The sequence below is a fragment of the Cylas formicarius genome, unplaced genomic scaffold, assembly GCF_029955315.1.
Source record: "Cylas formicarius isolate icCylForm1 unplaced genomic scaffold, icCylForm1.1 PGA_scaffold_8__14_contigs__length_24414737, whole genome shotgun sequence".
Classification (NCBI taxonomy): domain Eukaryota; kingdom Metazoa; phylum Arthropoda; class Insecta; order Coleoptera; family Brentidae; genus Cylas; species Cylas formicarius.
Genome location: NW_026844361.1, coordinates 10,634,499 through 10,643,234, shown reverse-complemented (window position 1 = coordinate 10,643,234; position 8,736 = coordinate 10,634,499).

The following is an 8,736-nucleotide window of genomic DNA, read 5'->3' as shown; positions in this document are numbered from 1 at the left end:
TTGCCATAGCAACCATTCATATTTAGGCAACACTGTTCACTAAAATGTCTCGCCATTCCTTTATTTGTATAACAACAACAGCAATTTTATGAATGACATATATACTACGTTATTCTGAAATAGTTTATAAGTGTATTTTTCTATTGTAAATTTTTCCTCACGTTTCTATTACTTTGTTGCCGTTCCAGTTGGAGTTCGCTGACTGAAACTCAAAAAAAGATTTAGTTGGAGTTGTAGTGACTTTTGTACATTCGGAATCGGATTATGCTGTGGCGGTGCACGTCGTCGCTTACAATGCCTCTTTAATTGTCAAGTGGGGAACACGATGGAGGACCAAAGTAAATATTTTCTCGAAGGTGGTACTCGGCGCTTGGGTAAATAAATAATTTGAAAAATCACCGAATCACTCGCGTGGGAAGGCTTCGGTGCCCGCGTCATCCGACGAACATTTTAAGAAGAAGACTACGGGTACGTAGGTACCATCCGAAATCGGATTAATTCAAAACGGTACGCGGCAGCGGCGGCAACGTCCGTGTTTCAACAATTTTTATACATTTATTTTTAAATGCAGAATCAACATGCTAATCTCATCAATATAATTCGCTACAGGTTAACATTTTTAATAAATAATACCTCCAAATACGTTCATGGCCAGAAAAGATGTGGTTGCCACAAAAGATATCCTACCTTTATGATCTTACTAATCTATTTTGGAGAGTTTTGATAGTATTTGATCCTGAGCTGCGTTCGGGTTTTTCACTTGATTACTCGATAAGTCAGAGTCTAAGACCTCTTTCAATGTTGTTCGCATGTACATAAATGACGAATAGAAGAGGCCCCATAACGAATCCTTGCGGGATGCCTGTGTGAATAAAAGAACGAGCTGGTCTATGACCGTTGGTCAAATTGTATTGACTTGAGTAAGAAGTTGTAGGATATTTATTGCAGAGCCTAGAATAAAAATAGTCAATCCGGTTTTTACACTATAGATGTTTCGAATTTAGTGAATAGATAAAGCGGTTCTTGACATTGTTTAATTTGTCCATTGTACCCGACGACTAGACCCCAGTCTAATGTGCGTAAAATAAATATTATTTTTCAACAAAATATGTTTTTTAATAGTTGGACAAAAAGGTTGTAAATTTTAAAAACTGAGAATTATTTTTTAAAAATTTCGCCATTGGTAAACAAAATCTTCAAAAAGTTCACCACTGCTGATAATATGCATTTAAATAAATTCAATATCGATGGGATTTGTTTAACTCGATACCTTGTATAGGGTGTTTTTTTTCGATGTATAGAACTTTAAGTTGCAATAAAACTGCTATGAATTATTCGATTGACATGAATTTTAGTTATCCGAAAGATAATCTTGTGGCATTACATTTTAAATATGATTTCTGGCATATGACCGCCACGGCTGGCGCGGATCTAGTCCAATCTGGACGTCCAATTATCGATGACTTTTTCCAACATTTATAGCTGTATATCGGCAATAACACGGCGAATGTTGTCTTCCAAATGGTCAAGCGTTTGTGGCTTATCCGCATAGACCGATGACTTTACATAGCGCCACAGAAAGTAGTCTAGGGGTTTTAAATCACAAGATCTTGGAGGCCAATTCACAGGTCCAAAACGTGATATTAGCCGGTCACCAAACGTGTCTTTCAATAAATCGATTGTGGCACGAGCTGTGTGACGCCGTCTTGTTAAAACCACATCTCCTGGACATCATGGTTATTCAATTCAGGAATGAAAGAGTTAGTAATCATAGCTCTCTACCGATCACCATTGATTATAACGTTCTGGTCATCATCGTTTTTGAAGAAGTACTGACCAATGATTCCACCAGCCCATAAAGCGCACCAAACAGTCAGTTTTTCTGGATGTAACGGTGTTTCGACATACACTTGAGTATGAGCTTCGCTCCAAATGAGGCAGCTTTGTTTGTGACGTAGCCATTCATCCAGAAGTGCGCTTCATCGCTAAACAAAATTCGCTTATGAAAATCGAGAACAACGGCAATCTCGTTTTGGGCCCATTCGACGAATCTACGCCTTACTTGATGATCGTTTGGCTTCAATTCTTGCACGAGTTGGATTTTGTAAGCACATAAACCAAGATCCTTCCGCAAAATCTTCCATAAAGTGGATGGACACAGATCCAATTCCTGTGCTCGATGGCGGATGGACTCATTCCGGTCTTCCTCAATGCTACGCTCTACAGCAGCAATAGCTTCTTCGGTGGTGCGTACAGAAGAAACTATTGCGTCTCTGGGGATGCGAGTTATCAATAAGAGTAAACGTGGTGCGAAAACGTTCCATGGTGAATCGAATTAACTGCTCTGATGGACGATTTTGTCGACGATAAAATGGACGTAGTGCGCGATACGTATTCCGCACGGAACCATTATTTTCGAAATAAAATTGCACTATTTGCAAGCGTTGTTCAGGCGTGAGTCTATTCATGATGAATTGCCAAACCAAACTGAGAATAAATCACTTAACAGCTGTCATCTTGCCATCTTGAACAGTAATGCCAACTTAAATTCTATACATCGAAAAAAAAACACCCATTAGAAGGTGGTGGTGACGATGGTCTAGTTCGCTAACGATATACCGTTTTACGATATAATCCGGTATTTAACTTTGGTAAATTTTTATGAAGGTCTAATCGCAGGCCTATCTCGCTTGGATTTCTCTTTTAACCCTCAATAAATAGATTCTTAATTCCAGAATGACGTTCCAGAACTATGCGTCAGTATTTCCTGCATACAAATGCTGAAAGGTGACGGATTTGTGTAGAGTTTCATCGGTGAGATTCCTCAATTATTACTAGTACATGCAGTGAAACATCCATTCTTACTTAAAAATGTTTATTATAAATATAAAAGAAGGAGTAAATTTAGCTATAAAACAATGTTAGAATATTTATAAAAAAAAGTTATTCAACGTTAAAATAATCACTATCGTCCCCCACATTAATAAATAATTCTGGCACTAGTCGACTTCTGTAAACATTTTCAAACATATTTTTTCCAACTAGCAGACATTTTTCCTACTTCACTTCTAATTAATTATACTGCCCCAGAACAAAATTTCGGCGAGATATTGTTTCTTCTTAAACTGGGTTTCAACTGTCCCCCTATCAGTTCCATCGCATTAAAATTGTAGTGATATGATGGAACTTGTTTACATTATACTTCTTATCAAAAGTTCCGATCTTAAGAACTTCTAATAACTTCTTCCTTTTCAAGCAAGCAATTTTGAATGACTTCTTTAGTCGATGATGAATTCGGTATTTTTTCCGCTTGTGCAGACTGGTAGCTGGTCTTGTTCATCACGACAACACTGTTTGGTTGAATATTGGGAAGAAATTTTTGAGAAAACTTTTTTTCAAAGATGTCTGCTGTCATGTTTTCGTGGTACTCAACATTTCCTGCTATTGCCATCAGTCCATCCTTTCCTGACGGTATCGTGGGTGTCAAACCAGAATTTCTTAGATTTCTCTCAAATATCTTGTCTCTTATTAATGTTTCCTTTTTTAAATAAAAACCAATTCTTCGTTCGAACACACGCAAAGTCTCGTGCCAATAGTCAATTTTCAAAACACTACGCAAATTTTCATGTAAAGTTTTAATTGCTAAAACAATATTTTGCTGATACGCATCATATATCAACTGTCTCAGTATTCCAGCACGGTGCATGCCTTGTTGGCACCTTACGTTACTGTGGTATTCGGTGTTTTACTTATTTTGGACGTTAATTTTATGTCGCCACTTTCCCCAGATGTCGATTTCAGAAACAGAAACACATTTAAACTGTATACGAGTCTTCCATTTGAATTTGAAGGATGCTCATCGTCAACGATTATTACGTCATCGACTACCATCTCAATTTCTTGGTCGCTGGACAACGCAAATGACCAACAAAATTGCATAATGTTAGTATTTTTCAAGAAATAAATTGTAATAAAATATATATGGTACTTCAATCAAAATGGCACACCGAGTCTTGAAAAACAATTGAATAACAGTAAGTTGGTAATTACTATTTACAAACACAAGACAGAATAGAAATAACTCGAAAACTTCGACCGTCAAGAAAATACTGTTTCATAAAAGTCACAGCATACTCCGATTTCACCAATCCCCACAAATCAACCAATAGCAAACTTGGAAAACATCCATTATAAATCAATTATCTACATAAGAGATTTTATTTCTTTCCTAGGAAAATATTTTTGAGTTAAAACCTTAAAGTGGCACAGTTCTCGTCGGCTAACATCTTAAATACGGCCCTGGCTTGTGGCGAGCTGAAAAGGATAAAAGGTTGTAAAAACGATATATTGTTCATTGAACTCTACCTATGTTTTTCAAAAGGACCAGCTTATAAACGCGGAACTAATTTTTACCGAATTAAAATAGAATTAGAACTCAAACATACCTTTATTACCTAGATTATCGATGTGTCATTATTCGAAATTACTGCCTGAATTTTTTGATATTTGAAAAATAGTGTAAGTACATTTTGAATGCCATCTGTAGTTTTAATCAGTTTTGAATTCGGACTTGATATTTTTTGCACAATTTAAGTTGCATTCTAGAAAGGTTTAGTTCAAATTTTCTTTTCGCCATGTCCTAACTCCTAAAAATATTTGTTATGTTTTTGGCGACGCTACAATGATGTTATGTTTTTATGTGATATCCTGAAAACAAAATTATTGTTTGCATGTTGTAAACTTAAGGTCCTCAGTTTAAACACCTACATTAGCATTTTAAATTGTGATTGATTGTTTAAAATAGAGTAACGTAGGAAAAATATATTATAAAAGATATATACCAGGGCCGTATTACCAAAAATCTCGAAACGTCCAGTCCATATTTCCACAAATTAAAATGCCCATTTCTAGCTTACTTGTATTTTTTAAATGCTATTTTTTGTTCTGAAGATTGTAACAATCGATTTATTTGTATTAAGTATTAGTTTATTTTGAATATAACTTTTTTTTGCTTTATTCAAGTGACTAACAAATGTGATCATTCATCATACCCACTACCTGCATACGATTTTAACCACAGCTTTCTAATTTCCTTCCTTTTCAGACTGTGATTAGTTCTAAGAGTATCTCCATTGCTCCTTCTCATTTTTCGAAAAATTCAACACTATTTTAATAGCTTGAAAGATTGGCGTTTGAGTAGATTTTCCTTTTTAAAAACCATGGGGCAGTAGTACAGTACATTAGGCAGTAATATACATTTTAATGAATTAATTAAAGGCTCAAAAACTTTAGACAATCCACTTAGCAACCTCGTAAGTCTATAAATGTCCAAGTTCTTGAGGGTTTATCTTCTTTAATAGTACATTATGCAACAAGTGCGGTAAACGGCATTTGACACAAGCGGAGCGCAGCGGAGCGAGTTTTTAATAAACGAGTGAGTTAAAAAGTTTACCGAACGTGTTGCATACTATACTTCTTCTACGACCGTTAGTTTTTGGGTACATGTTCGCAAAACAACACGAATAGATTCACTGACATGACCGTCCGAATTGACAAACGTCAAAATTCAAAGTGGGAAATCTCCGAAAACATTCGATTGCTCCCAAATCCGTGCGGTAAAATCCCGGAAGTGTCCGAAGTGGCTCGGATTCGTGGAAAACGAAACTGACGTGGTAATGTGACGCTTCCCGCACGCTAGATCGGTGGGTAATTAGGTATTTGCAGACGGCAGTAGAAAAATAGTATAATAGTTTAATCAGTGACATTTTCAACCCGTCTAGAAATTCTCCATTTTTTTAAATAATTATTTTACTTACCTTAAATTCCATATTTCATTTAAGAACTGAAATACAACCGGGAATAAAGAAATAAAGATGAGAAAAGACGGAGCTATGCATTGACTGACTCAGACAGCTAATTATAGTCTTAACTTTGTTTATAAAACTAGTTCTTTAAAAATATTTTAGAGGGATATCATTTTAAGTGTTTTACTCGAAATATATTCTTTCCTATTTGCTATTTTCAAATTTCGGAAGTCATTTAATATCTAAGTTTGGTGAAGGAAGCGATAAGGAACAATGACATCTGTCAATGTCAAACCGCTGTATACTGAATAGATCCCTTCATTCTGAATTCAACAATGTAATATTCAGAAAGAGAGAGAGAGAGAGAGAGAGAGAGAGAGAGAGAGAGAGAGAGAGAGAGAGAGAGAGAGAGAGAGAGAGAGAGAGAGAGAGAGAGAGAGAGAGAGAGAGAGAAATAAAATATCTATTAGGGAAGCTTCAATTTCGAGTGAGACACTTAAAATGATATCCCTGCACACGCATAATTTAAAGAGAGACGTTATAATAACATGTCAATAATTGCAAAATATTTCTTTTTTTTTAAGTTCTGTTATGTTTTTAATTAGCCAATAAAAGTGACGTGCTTAAAGTAATGAAGCCCTTAATTGGATTGTGCAGTTTTCACATAAAAAAGTTGAACTTATTAAATATGAAGAGTAGTTATCAAATTCTGAAAGAATAATTTTTAGTTTAATTTTGGCAGAGATTTTGACTCTTGGTCCTGCTTATATAACCATGAGATTTCTTTATTGTTTTGGGTTTGGGTTTTCAATGTCAAATTTCAAGATGAGTTAGATTTTTGCTGTTGGATCGTAATATTACGCTGACTCGTTGTAAAAAATGGCCAAACATTAATTAATTAAGGGCTCAAAAGCTTTAGAGAATCCACCTAGCAACCTAGTAAGTAAATAAATGTCTGATTTCTTGAGGGTTTATCTTCTTTAAATAATATAATAGTTTAATCAGTGACATTTTCAACCAGTCTGGAAATTCTCAATTTCTTTTATAATTATTTTACCGACCAGGTTGTCATTTAAATATTTATACCAACGAGAAATCAACAATATTTTCTGAAACGCACATTATCTACTGAACAAGTAACTTTATCTAAATCCATTTCGCGTTTTTCTCATAAACCCCCGCCGAACACACAATTCAATAACGCGATAATAATAATATATTCCACATAATCAACGGCCCACATTAAATCATTACGAATTCAACATTTGAATGCAGAGCAGCCGTACACAATGGCCGACCGCTTTGCATTTTCTATGACGTATAAATCAGACGTCAGAAAATTACGGTTTCGAGGGCCGTAAATACTGCACGCTCCTCAAAACGCTCATAAACTTTATTAAATTTCAAATGGATCGTGTGTGTATACAGCAAGGGCGGCGATGAATAATGATGAAACAATTATACTTTGAAATGGGACGCGAATTCAAACCGTTGCGATGTTACTTGGGCACTTTATTCCTAGAAACACGGGAAGTCAGCGCGTCCGCTACTGCATACTGTATTCATCGATCTCTTAAATCACTCTGTTCGGACTACGGGCATTAAGTTTGTTCGAGTTGTAAATGGCGATTGTTAAGATTTAAGCAAAACAGAAAACCTGCAACAAATTGACCACCGGCCACACTATGAAGAATTTTTTTGGTGTGTAAAGTTTTATTATAATGTCTGTCACATTCTGAGGAAATTCTCATTAAATGAATTTCGGAATTTAATGACAAACGTAATAATTGCAGTTTAAAAACTGAAACAAAATCACGAAAATTAAACAAATAAAATGTAAAATTGGCCAGTCCAGGGTCTTAGTATTCACCTCGTTAAAATAGTTTCATATTCTAGCAGAATGACATTAATTTACATCAGTATAAAATTTTCTTCAATATAAGCAGCCGTACAACATGTGGTTCTACTTGCTGAAATACTGAACCTTAAATTCGTTTCTGCGAGACATCTCCTTGTAGTGAACACATTTAAGTAATTATTGTGAAAAGTATTAAATTGCATGACGAATAACCATCGTCTCAGGAGTTCTTGCTTGTTCCCGACCTCTGTTAGGGTCGCTGGTTACCTCAAAATGGAAAAACATGCATAACACCGCTCAATAACTTATTTCTTCCTTTATATCATATAGCATATCAGAACACATTCGTCTGGAGACAACTTATCCCTTTCACATTAAATTCGGTATTTTATTTAATAATTGAAATACAACCGGGAATAAAGAAATAAATCCTGAGAAAAGACGAAGCTATGCATTGACTGACACAGACAATGCAATAATAGTCTTTTAAAGGGATATCATTTTAAGTGTTTCACTCTAAATAGATTCTTCCCTATTTGCTATTTTTAAATTTCGGAAGTCATTTAATATCCAAATTTGTTGCAGGAAGCAGAATCAGCGACCAGGAATAATGACATCTGTCAAATGTCAAATCGCGAGAGAGAGACAGACAGAAATAAAATATTTATTAGGGAAACTTCAATGTCGAGTGAGACACTTAAAATGATATCCCTGCACACGCATCATTAATTAACGAGAGACGTTATAATAATATATCAATAATACCAAAATATTTTTTTTTCAAGTTCTGTTATGCTTTGAATTAGCCAAGAAAAGTGACGTGCTAAAAGGAACGAAACCTTTAATTGGATAGTGCAGTTTTCACATAAAAAACTTGAACTTATTAACTATGAAGAGTAGCCAACAAATTCTGAAAGAATGATTTTTAGTTTAATTTTGGAAGAGATTTTGACCCTTGGTCCTGCTGTGTGACATCTACAGTATAATTACCGGATATTAATGGTTAGTTAAATAAAATCGACGTTGTTAATAGCATATTAAGTGCATTTGAGTCATGAGTGACTTAAAAAGTTT